The following is a 25582-nucleotide window of genomic DNA, read 5'->3' as shown; positions in this document are numbered from 1 at the left end:
GACATCTAGTTCTTGGGGTTGTAGGAAAGATTATAGGAGCTAATAAATAAAAAAATATTAAAAGCTGGAAAGAGTCATCAAAAATGTTATTATTAATCTATTGAAAATAAATGTCAACTTCCCTAATTCTAAAAATAGATCACTCACTTTATTACCTGTATATCTACCATATATAATACATACTAAAATAATGTTAAGTCATTAAATTTATCCTTAATTTAGCCTGCCGCCTGGCACACAGCAGGGATTTAACATGAAGAGTTCATATCATGATCCTTTCATATCACGAAAGGATCACTATATAACGAAAGTGGAACTCATCAATTCCAAAAATATATAGTGAGCACCTTCTATGTTCTACTATAGAAGCTAGTAATACTGTGGTAAACAAGAGTATCAGAGCTCATATTTTAGTAGAAGGGGACAAATAATAAAGCAAATAAGATGCTCTCAGAGATTGATACAGGTCTTGAAGAAATCACCTATTGTAACAACGAAGAGGAAGTTGCAAAGGATGCCTTAAGAGAAGATGTAAGCTCATACTATCATATATAGAAAGCTTTGAATTGTAAATATAAAAGACATACTACCTATAATTATCACCAATTCAATCACTGAATGTACTCTTTTTTACAGTGCCAGGGAATCTCATTTAAGGATGCAAAAGTAGATCTTGAATATTATGATATCACTGGAGAACAACAGAAGTCTGCTGACATTCACTAAGGTAGTCTTCCAATTTTATCTTTCAACTTTCCTCTGAATTTTTCTGGGTTCTCTTCATGTTATAACCTTTCTTTCAAAAGTTGAGTAGGTCATAGGCCAAAATATAAATGTGCATCACTGTCTAAGATAAATACATAAGTATTAGTTTCCCTGACTTGAGTTAAGAAGATGTGAGGTCACGGAGGCCATTGTTTGCTTTTCTTCATGCAGTTGTAGCATCCTCTGGTGGGCATTAATTTATTTTATAGCTTGTTTTTCTTTCTATTTTCTTTTTTTTTGAGACAGTCTCACTCTGTCTCCCAGGCTAGAGAGCCATGGCGTCAGCCTAGCTCACAGCAACCTCAAACTCCTGGGTTCAAGCGATCCTCCTGCCTCAGCCTCCCAGGTAGCTGGGACAACAGACATGCACCACCATGCCTGGCTAATTTTTTCCTATATATTTTTAGTTGGCCAATTAATTTCTTTCTATTTTTAGTACAGATGGGGTCTCGCTTTTGCTCAGGCTGGTCTCAAACACCTGAGCTCAAGTGATTCTCCCACCTCAGCCTCCCAGAGTGCTAGGATTACAGGTGTGAGCCACTATGCCTGGCCTGTTTTTCTTTTCTAGAGAAGGGGTCCTGGATAATTTTTAAATTGTTTTTAGAGATGGGGTCTCACTATTTTGCTGAGGGTAGTCTCAAACTCCTGGCCTCAAGTGAGCTTCCTACCTCAGCCTCCCCAGTCACTGAGATTACAGGCATGAGTCACTGTGCCCGACTATTTCATAGTTTTTCAGAGAAGCAAAGTTTTTGAGAAATAGCTTTTATAAAGCTTTTGGCACAGGAATAAAATATGTAGTGTTTCATTATTTTCATTAAGTTGTCAACTTCACAAAACATCATGATAGTGCTTAGTGTAAGATTTAAGTAAATATCTAGAAGAAATGCAGTTTTATTAGTATAAATAATACTGATACCACTAATAATAAATGGTAATGTGGAATTCTGAAAAACCTTTAATTCATATTTTAAGAGAAAGCCCTCAGCAAGATGGCCAACTAGAAGCCTTTACACTTGTCCCACACACAAAGACAGCCAGAGACCAATGAATAAACAACTATATTTTGATGAAAATAACTGAAGGGGAAAATAGGACTATATTAAGGAGTGGAATAAACCTTATAGAACAGAGAAACCCAGGATGGCTGCATAGATTAGAGAAAGAAATATCTCACCTCTGCCACCCCATCTATCCCCCAGTAAGGACCAGCTCACAATCAGGAGGGGCTTCTCCCTGCAAGGAAAAGGTAGGCAAGAGGAACCCAGCAGCCACTATTACCACTGAGGATACTTATAGTGCTCACCACTGGTAATTCCTGCAGTCCTCACAGGTGCTAAGTCCAGCTGAGGCTGCTGTTTGGTATCCACATAGCTGTGCTGCCATCAGAGGAGTCGATGATTGATGCAACCTGCCCCTTGTGGCCTGTGCTGCTACTGTGCTACATCATCGTAAAACCAGAACCACTGCTGCAGTGTGTACTGTTCTGGGGGTGAGTGGCCATTGCACCCATTCATCCCTGAGGTTTTGTTGACCCTGTACCACCCCTGCTCAGTAGTACACCAACCCTGAACTAAGCTGCTGCTACACCCTACCTAATGGGTCCAGGCTGCTGTGCCCTGCCCCTTCTAGGGGATGCTGCACTCTGCCTCACAACACAGGAGCTGAAGCAGTGGCATCTCACCTTCTGAGGAGGTGATACATTGGCCATGCAGAGTAGCCATGCTTCCCCCACACTACAGCTAATGCAGTGCCTCCTGGGGAACTGGTGCCCAGAGTAGTCACCCACCTGCTGCTAGAGTTGAAGCAGCACCCCACTTCACAAGATAATGAGTGCCTTGATTGAACCAAGCAGCTGCACCTCCCACAGCTAAGCCATGTGGCACCCCAAATCTCAGGGAAACAAACTATTGGCTGAGCTGGAAAGCTCTGCTCTCCAGGCTGAAAAATTGTAGCACCCTACTTCCCTGGAATTGGACTAGTCTCCTAGTCTGAGCTGCTGAGGCACCCCACCTACCTAGGGAATGGAGCCATCACTGTATGGCTCCCTGTCCCCTAGGGCCCAAGCCACAGCTGTGCTCTGCCATTCCTGGGACCTTACTGCTACTGCACTTGGACTCACAGAGCCTAGGATACTGCTGTGTCCTATCATCCCATATAGTCCAGTATTAACACTACACAGTATCTCATCCCTCCAGGGTGTGTGAGTTGTCATTGTGTCCTATAGCCTCTGGTTCCCAAACTTTATCTGTTCCCTGCTCCTCAAAGCCTTAACCACCCCTTCTTCACCAGAATCGGGCAAGTGCTATGCCCAAAGTCAAAGTTACAACCCAGCTCTCTAGGCCAGAGCAGTTAGGACATGCCTCAGAGTCACAGACTCTGGCTTTGTGGGCAATCAGCATCTTTCCATGACTCAGGGAGTGAATCTTTTCCAGATGCCACAGTAGGTTGGTAAGATCCTGAGCTCAGGATCCTAGCTTACAGTTGTTCTGAGCACCCCTGCCCTGGAACCCAGTGCCACTGTGGCTGCTTGTGGTTCATAGTAGACCTGACACTGAGAGGGATCCCCTCAGTTAAGACTCCCAATTGTGGGAAAAATAACAACAAAGAGGATCCCAAAAACCCTTCCTACTGAGGACACTAACAGTACATGCTGCTGCTACCACTGCAACAAACTCCTACACTTAGGCCAATGAGGCACACACAGTCATCACTGACATTGAATGCAGCTGAAGATGCTGCATGGAGGCTATACCACCACATCCACTTGGAACCAAAGCCACCACATCCTTCCCAACTGGCACCCTAAGATCTATCTGCAGGTGAATGTCTTTCTTTCCCTATGAAAAAAAACCTTTGTAAAGTTTGGAAGCACTGATGGTTCCATCAGATGCACAGAAATCAACACAGAGACATAAGAAACATGAAAAATAAAGGATACGTGATGCCACCAAAGGACTATAATAATTCTCCAACACATGACCCCAAGGAAAAACAAATTTACAAATTGCCTGAAAACAAATTCAAAATAATTATCTTAAGGAACTCAGCAAGATACAAAAAAATACAGATAGATAATTCAATAAAACTGATTTTTTACTGAATAAGAAACTCAAAAGAGATGCATATTATTTTGAAAAAATCAAACAGAAATCTTGGAGCTGAAGAATTCAATGAATGAAATAAAAATTACAATTAAGAGCTCTGACAGCAGACTAAATCAAGCAGAACAAAGAATTCTATGAATCTGAAGACAAGTCTTTTGAAATAACTGAGTCAGAAAAGAAGAAAAAAACCTATGGGACTCTATTAAGCAAACAAATATACTATGGGAGTTGCACAGGGAGAAGAGAAGGAATAAGACACAAAAGCATATTTAACAACATAATTGCTAAAAACTTCCCAAGTCCTGGGAGAGATATGAACATCCAAATCCATGACAGTCAAAGGTCCTCAAACAGGTTTACCCAAAGAGGGTTTCACTGAGGAACAGTCTAATAAAAATTTCAAAAGGCATAAGAAGAGACAATTTTAAAAGCAGAAAAAGTGACACCCAAAGGCATCCCCATTAGAATACCAGCAGACATCTCAGTAGAAATCTTGCCAGGAGAGTATGGGAGGATATATTTAAAGTACTGAAAGAAAGAAAAAAAACACCTGGCCGCCAAGAATACTATGCCCAGAAAATCTGCCCTTTAGAAATGAAGGAGAAATCTTCCTAGACAAGCAAAAGCTGAGGGAATTCATCATTGCTAGACTTGCTTTACAAGATGCTTAAAAGAGTTCTTCAACCAGAAATGAAAGGACAATAATTACTATCATGAAAACATATGGGTGGGCATGGGCAATATACATAACCTTAACACTTGTACCCCCATAATACGCTAAAATAAAAAAAAGAAAATATCCCTATTAAAACAAACAAACAAAAAGAAAAAAAAACATATGGAAGTATAAATATACCGGTAGAGGTATATTCATCGTCAAATTCAGAATACTCCATTACTATAATGATGGTGAGTGAATCTCTCAACTCCAGATCAGAGAGGGAAGCCATTAACCCCAAAGCCCAGTGGATGCCAAAGAAAGGCAGCAAGGGAAAACTCGAGCGAAAATGGATGCCATGTGTCTAACTCAGACCTGCGAACAGTCTCCATGGAGGCCGCCAACGTCCCTACGAGCAAAAGGAGCGAAGACTTTTTTCCCCCCCAGCACGTTTGACACTTGCTGGGGCTGCAGAAAGGAGAGAGGACGTGCCCTGGGCGAGTGAGGAGTGGAAGATCAACCAGGCCAACCGACTGGCCTAGAGGTGAGGCGCGAGCTCGGCGATTTCGCGACAGTGCTGTTGTGCCTCCGCCACTGGTCTGAAGCCAGAACCCTGCGCGGAAACCCGCAGCCTCCAGGGCTGGAAGCTCGAGTCCCTAAACAGTGAGCATGGGCCCAGAAGGTGGCTTGAAGCGGGGTCTTCGGGGCGGCAGACAGCCATAGCTGTTTTGAAATGATTGACTCAAGTTGGCACCAGCCCCTCGTTTGATGTATCCTGAGGTAAGGGGCCCAAGCCTCCCGCTGCACTGCCAGCAGGCTCCTTCAAGGCAAGTTTCACAGTCCCGCTTCCGGCTCAGGTTCTTTTGAGGTAACCTGTTTCTGCAGCTCACCAAACCCAGTGGTGTGCCAAACCCTCTGAGTCCCTGTCCTGGGGATCTTCACCTTTGCCACTCCTTTTAGCCTGTGGCTGGAGTGAAGAACCTTAGGCTGGGCCTTTTAAAGGCACACAGTGTATTTTAGTCACTTACTAATAGCATTTAATTCAGCACCATGTAGTAATTCTTTGTTTGTGGGGTTTTTTTGTTTTTGAGAGAGTCTCACTCCGTTACCCGGGCTAGAAGGCCCTGGCGTCAGCCTAGCTCACAGCAACCTCAAACTCCTGGGCTCAAGTGATCCTTCTGCCTCAACCTCCCGAGTAGCTGGGACTACAGGCATGCGCCACCATGCCCGGCTAATTTTTACTATATATTTTTATTAGGCCAATTGATTTCTTTCAATTTTTAGTAGAGACCGGGGTCTCTTGCCCAGGCTGATTTCGAACTCTTGACCTTGAGTGATGCGCCCGCTTCAGCCTTCCAAGCATGTAGTAACTTTATATGTGCATCCAAGTCCTGAAAGAAATTAAAGGTCAAACATTTTGACTTTGGTTTTATCAATTTTTGGCATATTAATTTCAATAAAATTTTCAACCAACAGGCTGCACTGAGCATCTTTGTCCAAATCCTAAGGAATTGAAACATAGTTCTTGCTCTCAGGAAGCACCCAGTTAAGGTAAACATACCCAATTCAATCATATCGATACTTCTTATATGTTAAATTTAATGAGCATTTATTAAACACCTGTTATGTATTAAGCTCTGTGCTAAATACTGAGCATAGGGAAAGTTGAATCGTTTTCTGTCCTAGTGCTTTGAGCTCACAATCTTGGTGAGGACAGAACATAAAATAATTATCTATAAAGGAACAAGACACAAGACTGTTAAATGCTACTACCCAGATTCAGAACAAGTGGGAGTATGGGAGAGAGAGAACTGACTTATATGTTCAGAGGAAATTGGAAAAGCTTTGTAGAGCAGGCAACATGTAAAATAGCCCTGGAAGGAGAGGTTATGTTTAAAAGTGGAGTTGTGGTGTAAGTGTTGTAACAGATCTCACTTAAGGGTTTTGCTCGATTTTTATTTTTTATTTTATCTTGCTTTCCAGCCTACTTTGCCATCTATCTACCCTCCCAGCCCTTGGTCTGTTTTCTTGGAACTAGCCTAGGCCAAGGTATCTCACTTACAAATGACAATTGCCTTTTATTTAAAAACTTATTTCTGTAGGGACAGTACTTGTGAAGAAAGAATTTTCATTTTTTAGAATTTGTTTTAGCTAAGTCAACAAAGCACAGTTCCTGTGGCTCATCTGTTAAAACACAAAAATAGCCTCACTGTGTAGAAACAGATGTTTAAAATGGTATTCATGAAAATGGATTCCACCTGTAACAGAAAACAAAGTGGATGCAAAAAGAATGTTGTAAGTTGGCAGTCATTGCTATCACCTTCCATTCCCTTAGAATGTATATTTGTGAGTAAAATCTTCTAATAGGAATATGCTTCTGGTTTTAGTGCCTAGTGATAGGGGTTATTAGTAATATTGAAACACAATTGCCCTAGATGCTTTAGGAGGGTAGCAGCCATGGGAAAGAATACTTCTAGAGTGAGCGTCTTCTTACCAATGAACAGAGTTATTTTGGGCAGAAAATTCATGGCTACTCAATGTTAGAAATTAACATTTACTGACTACCTTCTATGTTGGGTGCTTTGTTTTACATTTTTACAAGAGCCCTGAAAAGGAGACATTATCCTCATCTTATAGGTGAAGAATTTGAGACTGAATGGTATATTATTAAATAACTTGCTCCAAATCACAACTAGATTGTCATCCAAGACTCTCAGATTCCTAAGCCAATGTGCTGTTTCAACTATTTCACACTGTCTTTACACCAATGGAGGCACAAAGAGGTGGAAAAACCTATACTATCAAGGGAGTATCTGAGATGTAAATCCAGATCTGTGTGATTCCATAGTCCATGTCCATGTCCCTCTTCTATATGTTCTTGGCTTTTGCCTCCAGGTGCATTTAACCCCATTTACAGTGCAGAGGAAAAGCAGACAACATTATAGTGGAATAGACAGCGTTCGAAATTATGATTAGCAAGCCCAGGCTAGCATTAATAACTGTAAACAATTCAGAAAAACATGCAAATTGGTGAAAATACATGAGCCATTTTTGAATGGATATAAAAGATAGATTATTACTTCTTAAATCATATTCTTCCATTCATTAATCCAACAAATGTTTGTTGATTTCTTGTTTTGTACGAATCATAGTATCAATCAGACAGAAGTCCCCATCTTCAAGGAGTTTACATTCTGGTTGGAAATACAGGCAATCAAATAAATATAAATTAGCAAAATATGTCACACATTAGTTGATAAGTGTTGAATAGAAAACTAAAGTAGGGAACGGGGGTAGGAAGTATGTGGTGGGGACTGTTGCAATTTTTGGTAGGATGGGCAGGGAGGACCATACTTGAAGGAGATTGGAGAAAATGCCAAACAGATATTTGTGGGAAATTCATTCCGATAGATGGAAATATCAAGTGCAGAGGCCTTGAGGCCAGAGTGGCAGGAGCAGAATATGGGATGCAAACATAGTAAGAGAAGTGATAATGTGAGGGGGTTCAGATCATGAAGGGCTTTGTGGGTCATAATTAGAACTTTGACTGTTACTCTGATTGAGAGGGAAACTGTGAAAGGATATTATGAGTGACCTGATCTGCTTTATATTTTAAGAGGGTCACTTTGGTCCCTGTGTTGGGAATACAGTGGTGGGAAAAGCATGGGCACTAATTAGGATGGTATTGCAATAAGTAATCCAGTGAAAGATCCCCAAAAGAGATTAGAGGGAGGGTTAGATGGGGGTCAGGGTAATTATTCCCCTGGATATCTCCCTGCAAGGTCACCTGGCTGTGTTCCTTAACTAAAAGCCATTGTTGAGAAGACGGGGATGGGTGGGTCTGGCTACCTGCCTGCCGGCTTCAGGACAGTCTCTCCCTGCACAGATCTCCTGCGCTCTGTGTCCAGGCTCTGGAGCCCGCCGGGGCAGGGCCTAGCCTCGTAGGAGGCTGCCCTTGGTGGTTATAAGGCAGAGAGACTTTATGTCCACCACGCTCTGGTGTCTTATGGCTGAGCCTTTGGCTCCAAAGTCTCTGTCCCCGCCTTGGGGGCGGACCTGAGATAGGAACTTTTCCCATTTCTACCGCTTATCTCCACCTGTATAATTAAAGAGACAGAAGATGGGGATAGGTGGGTCTGACTACCGGCCTGCCGGCTTCAGGACAGTCTCTCCCTGTACAGGTCTCCTGCACTCGGTGTCTAGGCCCTGGAGTTTGCCTGGGCAGGGCCGAGCCCCGTAGGAGGCTGCCTTTGGTGGATATAAGGCAGAGAGATTTTACGACCCACACACTCTGGTGACTTGGGGCTGGGCCTGTGGCTCCAAAGTTTCTAGCCCCGCCTTGGGGGTGGAGCTGAGATAGGAACTGTTCCCATTCCTGCCATCTATCTCCACCTGTGTAATTAAGGAGGCAGAAGACGGGAGGCCGCCAGAGCAGCCCGGAGACAAGTGGGAAGGGTAAGTGAATCGGCCATTTCCCCTCCACTGCATCTTGGACTGCTGGTGGGATCCCCAGTGGGTAGAGAGACCTGCAGACACCAGCCCAGCGACAGCCGCCGCCAGTGAGCAACACCACCTACTGGCTCAGAAACTAAACAAGACGTGTGTTTACCCAAACGAAAACCTAAAGGAAAGAAACAACAACTGAGCGACATGGGAAGAAATCAGCGAAGGAACTCCAGAAATATGAAGAAACAAACAGAAAACACACCCCCAAAGAGCAGCACCAGCACCTTAGAAACAAACAACAACCAAAACCTGGCAACCAAAATGACAGAAGAGGAATTTCGTATCTGGATCATAAGAACACTCACCGACCTGCAACAACTCAATAACCAACACAAAGAAACCACAAAAAGCCTCCAGGACGTAGAACAAAAGTTCACTAAAGAGATCGACACAGTGAAGAAAACTTTAACCGAATTCCTGGAGATGAAGAATCAACTCAGGGAACTACAAAATACAGTGGAAAGTCTCAAGAACAGGGTAGATCAAACAGAAGAAAGAATCTCAGAGATTGAAGATAACACCCTCCAACTAAATAAAAACATCACAGAGATAGAGCAGAGAAACAAGAGAAAAGAGCAAAGCCTACTAGAGATGTGGGATTATGTGAAGAAACCTAACATGAGGGTCATAGGGTTACCAGAAGGGGAAGAAGACATCAGTCAAGGGTTAGACAAGCTTTTTGAAGATATAATAGAGGAAAATTGTCCCAGGCCTTGATCAAAATCTCGATATACAAGTTCAAGAAGCTCAGAGGACCCCTGGGAGATTCAATGCAAACAGGAAGACGTCATGTAATGCAGTAATCAGACTGACCAAAATATCAACTTCAGAGGCCCTTCTAAGAGCTGTAAGACGAAAGAAGCAAGTAAGTTACAAGGGAAAGTCAATTTTAATAACACCAGACTTCTCTAATGAGACTTTACAAGCAAGGAGAGACTGGGGCCCCATTCTCACTCTTCTGAGACAAAACAATGCCCAGCCTAGAATCTTATTCCCTGCAAAACCAAGCTTCGTATATGAAGGAGAAATAAAGACTTTCCCAGACAAGCAAAGCCTCAGAGAATTCACCAAGACAAGACCAGCCCTACAAGAAGTACTCAAAACAGTGCTACGCACGGAACACCATAATAAAAACTCAAGAATATAAAAACAACCAAAACCCAAAGAGTAAAGGCCAGATATTACTATGGCTCAAGAGAGAAATCAAAGCAACAACATCCAACCCAACAGAATGACAGTAATCTACCTTACCTATCAGTTCTCTCAATAAACGTGAATGGCTTAAACTCTCCACTCAAGAGACATAGGCTGGCTGAATGGATAAGAAAATACAGGCCAAGTACATGCTGTCTTCAGGAAACACATCTAACCTGCAAGGATGCATATAGACTAAAAGTAAAAGGGTGGAGATCAGTATTCCAAGCAAGTGGAAACCAAAAGAAGGCTGGCGTGGCAGTTCTAATTTCAGACGATTTAGTTTTTAAACTAACAAAAGTAGTAAAAGACAAAGAGGGTCATTATATAATGGTGAAGGGCACACTTCAACAAGAAGAGATAACAATTTTAAATATATATGCACCCAACTTAGGTGCACCCAGATTCATAAAGCAAACCTTACTGGATCTAATCAAATTGATTAATAGCAATACTATAATCACTGGATATTTCAACACCCCACTGACGGCACAAGACAGATCCTCCAATCAGAAAATTAACAAAGAAATAATGGACTTAAACAAAACTCTAGAACAATTGGGACTGACTGACATTTACAGGACATTCTACCCAAAATCCACTGAATATACCTTCTTTTCATCAGCTCACGGGACATTCTCTAAGATTAACCATATCCTAGGACACAAAGTAAACCTCAAGAAATTTAAAAAAATAGAAATTGTACCATGTATCTTCTCAGATCACAGTGGAATAAAAGTAGAAATCAACCCTAACAGAAACTCACATTTCTACACAAAAACGTGGAAATTAAACAATTTCCTACTAAATGATTACTTCATAAATGAAGAAATCAAGATGGAAATAAAAAAATTCTATGAAGAAAACGACAATGGAGAGACAAGTTATCAAATCCTCTGGGACACAGCTAAAGCAGTTCTGAGAGGAAAGCTATCTCCATAAATGCCTATAACCAAAAGTCAAAAAGATCACCAATAGACAATCTAATGAAATGACTCAAAGAGCTGGAAAAAGAAGAACAGACCAGCCCCAAACCCAGCAGAAGGAGTGAAATCAACAAGATCAAATCAGAACTAAACGAAATTGAAAACAGGGAAGCTATTCAGGAGATTAATAAAACAAAAAGTTGGTTCTTTGAAAAAGTAAACAAAATTGACACACCATTGGCTAAGCTAACAAAAAGCAGAAAAGAGAAATCTCTAATAAGCTCCATCAGGAACAAAAAAGGAGATATCACAACTGATCCCAAAGAGATAGAAGATATAATTTATGAGTACTACAAAAATCTTTATGCACACAAACTGGAAAATGTGGAGGAAATGGACAAATTTCTAGAGACACACAGCCTCCCTAGGCTCAACCAGGAAGAAATAGATTCCCTGAACAGACCAATCTCAAGAGCTGAAATAGAAACAGCAATTAAAAATCTCCCTAAAAAGAAAAGTCCTGGTCCAGATGGCTTCACACCTGAATTTTACCACACTTACAAAGAAGAACTAGTACCTATCTTGCAGAAACTATTCCACAACATCAAGAAGAACGGAAATCTCCCCAACACCTTTTATGAAGCGAATATTACTCTGATACCAAAACCAGGAAAGGATGTAACAAAAAAAGAAAACTACAAACCAATATCCCTAATGAATATAATTGCAAAAATTTTTAACAAAATCTTAGCAAACCGAATCCAGATGCTTATCAAAAATTTAATCCATCACAACCAAGTAGGCTTCATCCCAGGGATGCAGGGATGGTTCAACATACGTAAATCTATAAATGCAATTCACCACATGAACAGAAACAAAAACAAAGACCACATGATTCAATAGATGCTGAAAAAGCTTTTGACAAAATTCAACACCCTTTCATGATACGAACACTTAAGAAAATAGGCATAGAAGGAACATACCTAAAACTGATACAAGCCATATATGACAGACCCATAGCCAACATCATACTGAATGAGGAAAAATTTAGATCATTCCTACTTAGAACTGGAACCAGACAAGGCTGCCCACTATCTCCACTTTTACTCAACATAGTGCTGGAAGTCCTGGCTACAGCAATCAGACAGGAAAGTGGAATTAAAGGTATCCAAATAGGGGCAGAAGAGATCAAACTTTCACTCTTTGCTGATGATATGATATTATATTTAGAAAACCCCAAAGATTCAACCAAGAAACTCCTAGAACTGATAAATGAATTTAGTAAAGTTTAGTAAATTTAGTAAAATTTAGTAAAATCAATACACAGAAATCAGAGACATTCATATACGCCAACAACAAATCGAGAACCAAATCAAAGACTCAATTCCCTTCACAATAGAAACAAATAAATTAAAGTACCTAGGAATATACTTAACCAAGGAGGTAAAAGACCTCTACAGGGAGAACTATGAAACACTAAAGAAGGAAATAGCAGAGGATGTAAACAGATGGAAATCCATTCCATGCTCGTGGATCAGCAGACTCAACATCATTAAAATGTCTATACTACCCAAACTTATCTACAGATTCAATGCAATACCTATTAAAATCCCATCAGCATTCTTCACATATATAGAAAAAATAATTTTACGCTTCGTATGGAACCAAAGAAGATCCTGAATATCAAGAGCAATTCTAGGCAACAAAAACAAAATGGGAGGCATTAATATGCCAGATATCAAACTATACTACAAAGCTGTAGTAATTAAAACAATCTGGTATTGGCATAAAAATAGGAATATTGACCAATGGAACAGAACTGAGAATCCTGATATAAAACCATCCTCATATAGCCATCTAATCTTTGACAAAGCAGACAAAAACATACGCTGGGGAAAAGAATCCCTTTTCAATAAATGGTGCTGGGAAAACTGGATAGCCACTTGTAGAAGGCTAAAGCAGGACCCACACCTTTCACTTCTCACAAAAATCAGCTCACGCTGGATGAAAGACTTAAACCTAAGGTATGAAACTATTAGAATTCTAGAGGAAAATGTTGGAAACACTCTCCTAGACATCGGCCTAGGCAAAGAGTTTATGAAGAAGTCCCCAAAGGCAATCACAGCAGCAACAAAAATAAATAAATGGGACATGATCAAACTAAAAAGCTTCTGCACAGCCAAAGAAACAGTCATGAGAGTAAACAGACAACCTACAGAGTGGGAGAAAATTTTTGCATCCTACGCATCCGATAAGGGGTTGATAACTAGAATATACTTAGAACTCACAAAAATCAGGAAGAAGAAATCAAGTAACCCTATTAAAAAGTAGGCAAAGAACTTGAACAGAATCTTTTCTAAAGAAGACAGAAGAATGGCCAACAAACATATGAAAAAATGCTCAACATCTCTAATCATCAGGGAAATGCAAATCAAAACCACAATGAGATATCACTTAACTCCAGTGAGAATGGCCTTTATCAAAAAGACCCCGAACAACAAATGCTGGCGTGGATGCGGAGAGAGAGGAACACTCCTACACTGCTGGTGGGACTGCAAACTAGTTCAACCTCTGTGGAAAGCAATATGGCGATACCTTAAAGCATTACAAGTGAATCTACCATTTGATCCAGCAATCCCATTGCTGGGCATCTAGCCAAAGATCCAATGACACTCTACAAAAAAGACACCTGCACGGGAATGTTTATAGCAGCACAATTCATAATTGCAAGGCTGTGGAAGCAGCCCAAGTGCCCATCAATCCAAGAATGGATTAATAAAATGTGATATATGTATACCATGGAGTACTATTCAGCTCTAAGAAACAACGGTGATATAGCACATCTTATATTTTCCTGGTTAGAGCTGGAACCCATACTACTAAGTGAAGTATCCCAAGAATGGAAAAACAAGCACCACATATACTCACCAGCAAACTGGTATTAAATGAGCAGCACCTAAGTGGACACATAGGTACTATAGTAATAGGGTATTGGGCTGGGGGCGGGAATGGGTATGTACATATATAATGAGTGAGATGTGCACCGTCTGGGGGATGGTCATGCTGGAGACTCAGACTTGTGGGGGGAGGGAGGAAAGGGCATTCATTGAAACCTTAAAATCTGTACCCCCATCATATGCCGAAATTAAAAAAAAAATAGAAACAACACAGCCTGTGAAGATTAGAGTGAGATTAAATAATAAATCAAACATTTTTGCACCACAATAAATAAATGAATAAATGCCATTGTTCTTCTATAGATAGCTAGTTATACACAATTCTTTCCTTTCAAATTATGATAACCTCCCTTCCCTCTCTGGGTATATGTGTGGTGACAACTTGGCTACTACAGGTATTAAGCTCAAGGTTACTGAACTATCTCTAATGGTCACCCTATACCTACTCCCTTATAAGTATCCCTTTATAAATAAGTCTTCACTGAATTATACTTTTTCAAATGTGCCATATGTTTCCTGATTGACACATGAATTATTCAGTTTGGGATGCAATGTTTTAAGTGTTCCCATTAAATCAAGCTTGTTAATTATGTTCAAATATTCTATATTACTGCATTAAAAAATCTGTATAATCTATCAATTACTGATTGATACATTAAAATTTCCAATTGTTACTACCATCCCCTGTGTCTTTAAGAACCAGGATTCTCAATAAGAAAAGAGGAGACAGAAAAGTAATATAGAAGATAGAAGATGTCATAAAAAACCTGTAGCACTAAATTTAAATTGGAAGTATTAGTATTAGGACTTATAAGATGTTATTTATATGTATATATGTGTATGGATGGATGTATATCTTAGCTCTGTCCACTAAAAGACTAGAAAATGGGGCCGGGCGTGGTGGCTCACGCCTGTAATCCTAGCACCCTGGGAGGCCAAGGCGGGCAGATTGCTCGAGGTCAGGAGTTCAAAACCAGCGTGAGCAAGAGCGAGACCCCGTGTCTACTATAAATAGAAAGAAATTAATTGGCCAACTAATATATATAGAAAAAATTAGCCGGGCATGGTGGTGCATGCCTGTAGTCCCAGCTACTCGGGAGGCTGAAGCAGGAGGATTGTTTGAGCCCAGGAGTTTGAGGTTGCTGTGAGCTAGGTTGACGCCATGACACTCACTCTAGCCTGGGCAACAAAGCGAGACTCTGTCTCAAAGAAAAAAAAAAAAAGAAGGAGTAGAAAATGAATAACCCAGTAAAAATGAGCAAACCTAGCACCCACATACCCAGATGTCTTAAATTAATATTTGCAACTCAAAGAAATCAGGGCTTCTTAGAAAAATGGTTCATTCCAGGAAATGTGCAAGACTGGAACATCTTGTTGTGCTAGTTAGCAAAGAAGCTATCAAAGATTGTTAGGATTAAATCAAAAGGACATAGACCCAAATTTGGAGTGGTTCCCACTGCCAGATATGGGAAAAATTGAGCTTCAGTAAGGATCATAATCATAATAAACTGAAAGCGATCAAATCCGTGAGTTCATAATGATAAAAAATATTGTTCACAATCAGAAAATGATACAAAACAAAATTGTTATGACAGAGAGTATCTTGACAGCAGCAAGAGGGAAAGATACTGACTTAAGTTTGTTATGTTGTGTGTAGGTGTGCCTGTCTTCGAGTTTATACTACAGTTAACCCTTGAACGTGGGGACTAGGGGTTGACCCCACACACAAATATCTGCATATAACTTTTAACTTCCCCAAAATGTAACTACTAGTAGTCTGTTGATTACTGGAAGCCTTACTGATAAACAGTTAATTAACACATGTTTTGTATGTTATATGTATTATATACTGTATTCCTGCAATAAAGAAAGCTAGAGAAAAGAAAATTATAAGGAAGGGAAAATATATTTACTACTCATTAAATGGAAGTGGATCATCACAAAGGTCTTCATCCTCATTGTCTTCATATTGAGTAGGCTTAAGATAAGAAGAGGAGTGGTTGGTCTTGCTATTTTAGGACTGGAGGGAAATCCACATATAAGCAAACCCACACAGTTCAAACCTATGTTGTTCAATGGTCAGCTGTAATTGGAGTCTGTTGAGCTTCTTTTATGTATAGATTTATTTTTTTTAAATAAATCTGGGAAGTTTGGGCCATTATTTCTTCAAGCACATTATCTGTTCCTTCCTCTTTCTTCTCTCTTTCTGTAACTATCATTATGCATATACTGGTATGCTTGATACCATAGATCTCTGAGATTCTATTCATTCCTTTTTCTTTCTCTTTCTCAGACAAGATAATATCAGTTGATTTATCTTCAAGTTCACTGATTTCTTCTTCTGTCAGCTCAAATCTGCTATTGAATCCCTCTAGTGATTTTTTTCATTTCAGTACTTTTTGACTACAGAATTTCTATTCAGTTCTTTTTAAAATAATTTCTATATGTTTATTGATATTCTCTCTTTAGTTAAACATCATTTAAATACCTTCCTTTAGCTCTTTAGAAATAGTTTCCTTTAGTTCTTTGAGCACATTTAATATTGCTGATTTAAAGTCTTTGTTTGGCATCTTAGCTTAATGAAGAAGTTTCTATTGACTGATTTTTTTCCCCCAGTATATGAGCCATACATTTTTTCTTTTGAGTCTCATACTTTTCTGTTGAAAATGGTCATTTAAAATAATATAATAACTATGGAAATCATATTCTCCCCTTCTCCAAAGTTTATTGTTATTGCTAATTGTTTGTTTGTTTTTGTTGTTTATTTGTTCAGTGACAGGATACTCTCTGTATCTTGAAAGCAGCAAGAGGGAAGTAGCTCATCATGTATGAGGTATTCTTGATAATTTAATGGCCAATTTATTTTCAGTAACTTTATAAATATAAACTATTATTATGAACACATACTATTGGACTGAATCCAGCTTCTCATAAAAAGAATTATGCACCATGGTGAAGTAGAATTTATACCAAGAATACAAGCACAACATATACTATAATATACCATATTAGTAGAATAATGGATAAAAACCATACAGTCATTTCATAGATACACAAAGCACTTAACAAAATCCAACACCCTTTCATTATATATATAAAAAGTTCGATAAACCAGGAATAGAAGGGAATTTCCTCAACCTGATAAAGGACATCTATGAAAAACCACAGCTAACATCAAAGACATGTAAGTTTCCTCACTAAGATCAAGAATAGGCAAGGATGTTCACTCTTGCCATTTATATTCTTTGTTGTCCTAGAGGCTGGATGCCCACCAGTCCGCATCCTTGCACCATCCTTCCCCACTGAAGCCAGTTAGTAATGTGCAGAAGAGGGGACTGCTTCATCAAATATGGAGAAAACAGCACAAGGCTACAGGAAACATATATGCACAAGCTAGCCAAGGTGTATACCTCGCAAGCTGCGATCACACCATGGAGTGGCATGAGAGGAGCCTCCGATGCCCTGGGAAGAGACATCTAGAGCCCAAATATCATTTCAAGAAATACCCCAATCAGATTCTGATGGATGGAAATCTTCAAAAGATCTGAGAAGTCAGCTTGGACATTTAGAATCAGAACTTTCATTTCTAAGAATGCCACTGGCATCAATATTAGAAATTATTCAAAGGAGACAAAGGACCTCACAAGCACTGAGATGACAGAAAAGAATATAAAGAAAGTTCTGTTAATACTGCTCCTATTCTCCCACCTTCCCAGGCTAGAAAATTTGGAATCACCCAAGACTTTCCTCTCCTCTATGACCTTCTAGTTAAAACTCATTGATTTGGTAATTGATAGTAGGTCATGGGAAAAATCTACTCACTTTAAAGAATTCTTTAATTTTTTTTTTTAATTAAAAAAATATATGGCACATGAAGTAAAAGAGAGGGAAGGTTTGGGGGAATAGTATGCATTTTGACCGCTTATTTAACTTCTTATGAGTTCAAATGCAATCTGAGGGTTAAAGAATTGTAATTACATAGCATGCATGATAAAAATGGTTTTTCAGCAAAAAAAAAAAAAAAAAAGAAAAAAGAAAGTTCTGCAAAATCATAGATTATCAGAAAATTGCTACATGGTTACATTTCAACTTGAATTTCAGATTCTGGAATTCAGAATAAGGAGAGGTTATCTTCTTTTATTACTGACCTCTACATAATAATGGAGCCCATGGAATGTTCAGAATTAAGTGAATTTGTTTCTAGAACAGAAGAAAGAAGAGATCTGTTCATGCCTACGTTTTTTTGTGGAGTGGTTTGAACATTGTAAGCACAGGTTTAAACATTTCATGGGGCCAGGAGCGGTGGCTCAGGCCTGTAATCCTAGCACTCTGGGAGGCTGAGGTGGGCAGATTGCTCGAGGTCAGGAGTTCGAAACCAGCCTGAGCAAGAGCGAGACCCCATCTCTACTATTAATAGAAAGAAATTAATTGGCCAACTAATATATAGAAAAAAAATTAGCTGGGCATGGTGGCGCATGCCTGTAGTCCAGGCTACTCAGGAGGCTGACACAGCAGGATTGCTTGAGCCCAGGAGTTTGAGGTTCCTGTGAGTTAGGCTGATGCCATTGCATTCACTCTAGCCTGGGCAACAAAGCGAGATTCTGTCTCAAAAAAAAAAACAAACAAAAAAACACAAAAAAACACAAAAAACATTTCATGGAAAAGTACCCAGATACTGTATACCTCTCAAAGGGGGGCTCCTCCCACTACCTGGGGATCCAGAATGCCAGCCTGCTGGGATTTGAATTATTCATTGTTTAGGGGATACAAATAGATGAAGAAGGGAAGATTTCACCAAAGCTAGATCTTCTCACCAAAGTCCCACAGTAAGACCTGGAACTGCACAAGAACAGAGTCATAAAAACTCCTTTCAGCTTCTGAACTCTGCTAGGAGTGTTTAGAATTGAAGATGCTCTAGAAAGCCTGATAAAATTGCTTTGTACATAGGAAAATGATTAGTTCCAAAACAGTGAATGTGTAAGAATAAGATAGTGCACTGAGGAGCATGTAATTTTATTGTGTATACGCATTTGCTCTTTTTCTCCTTAGAAAACACCCTTAAAACATGCTGTCTATGCATTATATGGCACATTATATATAAATTCTCATGATAAAAATAAGTACAGATATCTAGATACAAAATGCCAAATAAATAGCATCTGAATTGTAAAGGAAGAAGTAAAATTATTTCTGTTTACAGATAACATCACCATATATGTACAAAACCCTAAAGACACACAAGAAAACCAAAACCTCTGTTGTAACTAATAAATGAATTCAGCAAAGTTGCAGGATATATATATAATCAACTTACTAAAATCAGTTGCATTTCTATACACAAACAGCAAAACTATCTAAAGAGGAAATTAGGAAAACAATCCCATTTCCAATAGCTACAAAAAAAATAAAATACTTAGAAATAAACTTAACCAAAGCTGAAACACTTGTACACTGAAAAATATGAAATATTGATGAAGGAAATTAAAGAAGAAATATACTACAGTGCCAGTTTTTGAGGAAAAAAGAAAATAAAAAAGAAATAGATAAATGGAAAGATATCATATATATGTATATATATTCATGGTTGGAAAAATTAATATTGTTAAAATGTTCATACTGCCTATAGTGGTCTACAGATTCAGTACAATCTATATCAAAATCCCAATAGCATTCTTTATATAACTAGAAAAAGCACTACTAAAATTCATAGGGAACCACAAAAGACCCGAAGGCAATCTTGAGCAAGAAGAACAAAGCTGGAGGCATCACATTTCTTGACTTCAAAATATATTTCAAAGCTACATTAGTCAAAGCAATGTGTTACTGACTTAAAACAGATACATATAGACCAATGGAATGGAATAGAGAACTGAGAAGTAAATCCATGTATCTTTGGTCTACTGATCTTTGAAATGGGTACCAAGAACACACAATGGGGAAAGGTTAGTCTTTTCCATAAATGGTGTTGGGGAAAATGGGATACAGGCATACCTTGTTTTATTGTGCTTTTCTTTACTGCACTTTGCAGATATTATGTTTTTCACAATTTGAAGGTTTGTGGCAACCCTGGGTTGAGCAAGTCTGTCAGTGCCATTTTTCTAACAGCATGTGCTCACTTCATGTCTCTGTGTCATATTTTAGGAATTCTTGCAGTATTTCAAAACTTTTGTGCTGCTATTTTATCTGTTATAGTGAGCAGTAATCTTTGATATTACTTCTGTAACTGTTTTTGGAGTCCCACAAACTGCACCTATGTAAGACAGTGAAAGTAATTGGTAAATATTGTGTGTGTTCTGACTGTTCCACTGAGCAGCTGTTCCACCATCTTTTCTTCTTGGGCCTTCCTATTCCCTGGGACACAATAATATTGAAATTAATAACCCTATAATGGCCCCTAAGTGTTCCAGTGAAAGGAAGTATCTCACCTCTCTGACTTGAAATCAAAAGCTAGAAATGATTAAGCTTCATAAGAAAGGTAAGTTGAAAGCTGGGCTTCTTGTGCCAAATAGCCAAGTTGTCAATGCAAATAAAAATTTCTTGAAGGAAATTAGAAGTGCTACCCCACAGAACACATGAATGATAAGAAAGAAAAACAGCCTTATTACTGATATGGAGAAAGTTTTTTTTCATTAACTTCTTTTGTTTATTTACCTATTTTTATTTCAGCATATTATGGGGGTACAAATGTTTAGATTATGTGTGTTGCCTTCCCTCCCCTTGTCCGCTGGATTCAGAGCTTCAAGCGTGTCCATCCTGCAGATGGTGCTCATCGTACTCAATATATATATATATGTATATGTATATGTATATATATATGTATATGTATATGTATATACACACATATATATACCCATCCCCTCCTGGACAGAAGATTAAACCAGCTGCAACATTCCCTTAAGCCAAAGACTAGTCCAGAGCACAGCCCTAACTCTCTTCACTTCTATGAAGGCTGAGAGAAGAGAGGAAGCTGCAGACAAAAAGTTGGAAGCTAGCAGAGTTTGGTTTAGGAGGTTTACAGAAAGATGCTATTTCTTTGCCATAAAAGTGCAAGGTGAAGCAGCAAGTGCTGATGTAGAAGCTTCAGCAAGTTATTCAGAAGATCTAGCTAAAATAATTGATGAAGGTAGCTACACTAAAGAACAGATTTTCAGTGTAGACAAAACAAACTTCTATTAGAAGATGCTATTAGGACTTTCATAGTTAGAGAGGAGAAGTCAATGTCTGACTTCAAAGCTTCAAAGGAAAGACTGACTCTCTTGGTAGGGCCTAATATAGCTGGTAACTTAAGTTGAAGCCAGTGCTCCTTTACAATTCGAAAATCCTAGAGCCTTTAAAATTGTGATTAATCTACTCTGCCTGTGCCCTAGAATTGGAACAAGAAAGCCTGGATGACAGCACATCTATTTTCAGCATGATTTGTTGAATATTTGAAGTCCACTGTTGAGACCTATTACTTAGGAAAAAAGATTCCTTTCAAAATATTACTGCTCATTGACAGTGTGCCTGGTAACCCAAGAGCTCAACCAATATCTAATGGAGATGTACTCACTCTGGGAGGCTGAGGTGGGTGGAGGCTCGAGGTCAGGAGTTCGAAACCAGCCTGAGCAAGAGTGAGACCCCGTCTCTACTATAGATAGAAAGAAATTAATTGGCCAACTGAAAATATATAGAAAAAATTAGCTGGGCATGGTGGCACACGCCTGTAGTCCCAGCTACTCGGGAGGCTGAGGCAGGAGGATCGCTTGAGCCCAGGAGTTTGAGGTTGCTGTGAGTGAGGCTGACGCCATGGCACTCACTCTAGCCTGGGCAACAAAGTGAGACTCTGTCTCAAAAAAAAATATGTAAAATAAAATAAAATAATGGAGATGTACAAGGAGATGGATGTTGTTTTCATGTCTGCTAACACAACATCTATTCTGAATCACATGGATCAAAGAGTAATTTTGATTTTTAAGCCTTATTATTTAAAAAATACATTTCAAAAGGCTATACGTGTTAAAGATAGTGATTCTTCCTCTGGATCTGAGCAAAGTAAATTGGAAACCTTCTGGAAATAATTCACCATTCTGGATACTATTAAGAACATTCATGATTCATGGGAGAAGGTCACAATGTTAACATTAATAGCAGTTTGGAAAAAGTTGATTCCAGCTCGTATGGATGACATTTAAGGGGTTCAAGACTTCATTGAAGGAAGTAACTGTAGATGTGGTAAAAACAGCAAGAGAACTAGAATTGGAGGTGGAGAGAGGGAGTCGATGATGGGAGGTTGTTTGGTAGGTACAATGTGCATTGCTCCATGGATACATGCACTGAAGGCCCTGACTTCACCACAGTGCAATATATCAATGTAGCAAAATTGCACTTGTACCCCATGAATATATACAAATTTTCCAAAAAGAATTAGAAGTAGAGCCTGAAGATATGACTGAATTGCTGTAATCTCATAATAAAACTTGAATGGACTTCTTACAGATGAGCAAAGAAAGTAGGTTTTTGAGATAAACATCTACTCCTGGAGAACATGGTGTGAACATTGTTGAAATGACAACAAAGGATTTGGAATATGATGTAAACTTAGTTCTTAAAGCAGCAACAGGGTTTGAGAGGGTTACTCCAATTTTGAAGGAAGTTCTGCTATGGGTAAAATGCCATCAAATAGCATCACATATTATGGAGAAATCTTTTATGAAAGGAAGAGTCAATTGATGCTGCAAACTTCATTGTTGTCTTAATTTAAGAAATTACCACAGCCACCTCAACCTTAAGTAACTACTATGCTGATTAGTAAGCAGCCATCAACAGTGAGGCAAGACCCTCCCCCTGAAAAAAGATTAAGACTCACTGAAAGGTTAGATGAATGTTATCATTTTTAGCAATAAAGTATTTTTTTAAATTAAGATACATTGTTTTATTAGACATAATGCTATTGCAGACTTAGTAAACTATAGTATAGTATAAACATAACTTTTATGTGCACTGAAAAACAAAAAATTTTGTGTCGCTTGCTTTAATGCAATATTCACTTTACTGTGGTGGTCTGGAACTGAACCCACAATATCTCTGAGGTATACTTGTGCATTTGTAATTTTGATAGATTTTGCCAAACTGCTTTCCATGGAAGTGCATTATATGATAACATCAACAGTGTATGAGAATGACTATATATCTACATCTTCACCAATATGGTAGTGTATTCAACTTTTTTTCCTATGCCAATTTAGGGAAAACATGATATCACAGTGTAATTCTAATTTATTTTTTAATTGAGTTTCAGAACACTTTTTTGGAATGATATTATAGAACAGAAAATACTTCTATCATTTAATTTTATAGTATTTTCAAAAAGTATTTCTAAAAAGAAGAATTTGCAAGGACCAAAGATTCTAGTTATATGTGATAGCTACACTGATCTAGCTGTGTATGTAACAGAGCAAAATTGAACAATTTCTTTCAAGTCTCTAGTTCATTTCTCTTTATACTAGACGAATTTCATAAAATATATATCTTTAAGACTTATGAAGAATTTTAAGATATAGTTCTTAATAAAAGCGAATAATGATTAAAAGAATGTTAACTGTCAACCTAAATAACAAACAGAATGGGAGACTCTAAAATAAAATATTGGCCATCTTTGTCTTTCTTTACTTTTGTTGATTTGAAATCTATGTTATCCGATATGAAGATGGCTACACCAGCTTTCTTTGATTTCCATTTGCATAGAATATTGCTTTCCATCCCTTCACCTTGAGTTTGAATGAATCCTTGTGGATTAGATGTGTTTCCTGGAGACAGTAGATACTTGGATGTATTTTTTTAAACCATTCTGCCAACCTCTGTCTCTTGAGTGGGAAATTCAAGCTGTTCACTTTCATTGAAAGAATTGATAAGTGGGATACATTTCTGTTTTTCCTGTTGTGTAGAATTTTATTACTCTGTTTTACCTGTTGAGCCATTGTGGTATCTGGGCTCTAATCTTTATCATTTCGGTGATTTTCCACTGGTGAGTGTCTATTGTGTTGATCCATGTATAATGCAGTTCTGAGTACTTCATGGAGGGAGGTCTGGTCTTGCCAAAATTCCCTCATCATTTGCTTGTCTGAGAAGGTCTTTATTTCTCCCTTATATAATAAACTTAGTTTTGCAGGACACAAAATTCTAGGCTGGCTGGTATTTTGTTTAAGAAGACTGAAGATGGGGCTCCAATGCCTTCTGGCTTGTAAGGTCTCAGTTGAGAAGTCTGCAGTTAGTCTGATAGGTTTTCCTTTGTAAGTTACCTGATTTTTTTTCACCTTATTGCTCATAAGAGTGCCTCTTTCATGTATACTTTGGCCAGTTTTATGACTATGTGTTGTGGTGATTGCCTCTTTACAATGAATCTCCCAGGAGTCCTTTGAGCATCCTGTATCTGGATATCAAGATTTCTAGCAAAGGCAGGGAAATTTTTCTTGATTATTCCTTCAAATAAATTTTCCAACCCTGTGTGTTTTCTTCTTTTCCCTTAGGGATGTCTATGATTTTATGTTTGGCCTCTTTACATAATCCCACATTCCTTGTAGGCTTTGTGTGTTCCTCTTATTTCTCTGATCTTTCTCTTTGACTGACTTGTTTAGCTCAACGGTGTAATCTTCAAGCTCTGAGATTCTTTCTTCTGCCTTATCTAGCCTATTCTAAAGGCTTTCCACTGTGTTTTGTAGCTTCTTAATGAATTTTTAATTTCCAGAAGTTCTGTTTGGTTTTTCTTTAATAACTTGATTTCTTTATAGAAGTTTTCATTCATTTCCTGCATTGTTTTTGTGACTTTTTTGTATTTGTTTTCCATTTTCTCTTGTATTTCATTGTGCTTCCTTATAATCCATATTAGAAATTCTTCATTTGTCATTTTAATCTTTTCACTTAGAGTTGGTCTCCATTGTAATATTTGACAATTACCAGTGTACTTCATTCTACCTCAGAAGAATTTGATTCAAAATAAGTGGTTCAGGCCAGGCACAGTGGCTCATTTGTGTAATCCTAGCACTTTGGGAGGTCAAACCAGGAGGGTAGCTTGAGGCCAGGAATTCAAGACCAACCTGAGCAAGAGTGAAACCCCATCTCTACAAAAAAAAAAAAAAAAAAAAAAAGAAGAAGAGGAAGAAGAAGAAAAATTAGCCAGGTGTGGTGGTTCACTCCTATAGTCCCAGCTACTCAGGAGGCAGAGACAAGAGGGTTGCTTGAGCTCAGAAATTTGATATTGCAGTGAGCTTTGATGATGCCACTGCACTCCATCCTGGGTGACAGAGAAAGACCCTGTCTCAAGAAAAAAAAAAAAAAGAATATGCAAGGAACTCGACCTAACAGGAAAAAAAAATAACAATAGCATACACATATATATTTTTTATATATGTAAACACACATACACTATACACACTAAAATATATCAAACTAAAATATGCATTTGATGTGTTCAGCAGCAGCTTGAAATTTTATGTA

General features: G+C 38.6%; 1 pseudogene; it reads left to right on the top strand.

The window, feature by feature from the left end:
- The first annotated feature begins 18184 nt into the window (after positions 1–18184).
- On the top strand, positions 18185–19069 carry LOC105877531 (centromere protein P-like; annotated as a pseudogene).
- The last annotated feature ends 6513 nt before the right edge of the window (positions 19070–25582 follow it).

Source organism: Microcebus murinus, chromosome 2, assembly GCF_040939455.1.
Source record: "Microcebus murinus isolate Inina chromosome 2, M.murinus_Inina_mat1.0, whole genome shotgun sequence".
Taxonomy (NCBI): domain Eukaryota; kingdom Metazoa; phylum Chordata; class Mammalia; order Primates; family Cheirogaleidae; genus Microcebus; species Microcebus murinus.
The sequence above is the reverse complement of the archived record's forward strand: the minus strand, read 5'-3'. Positions and strand labels throughout refer to the sequence as shown.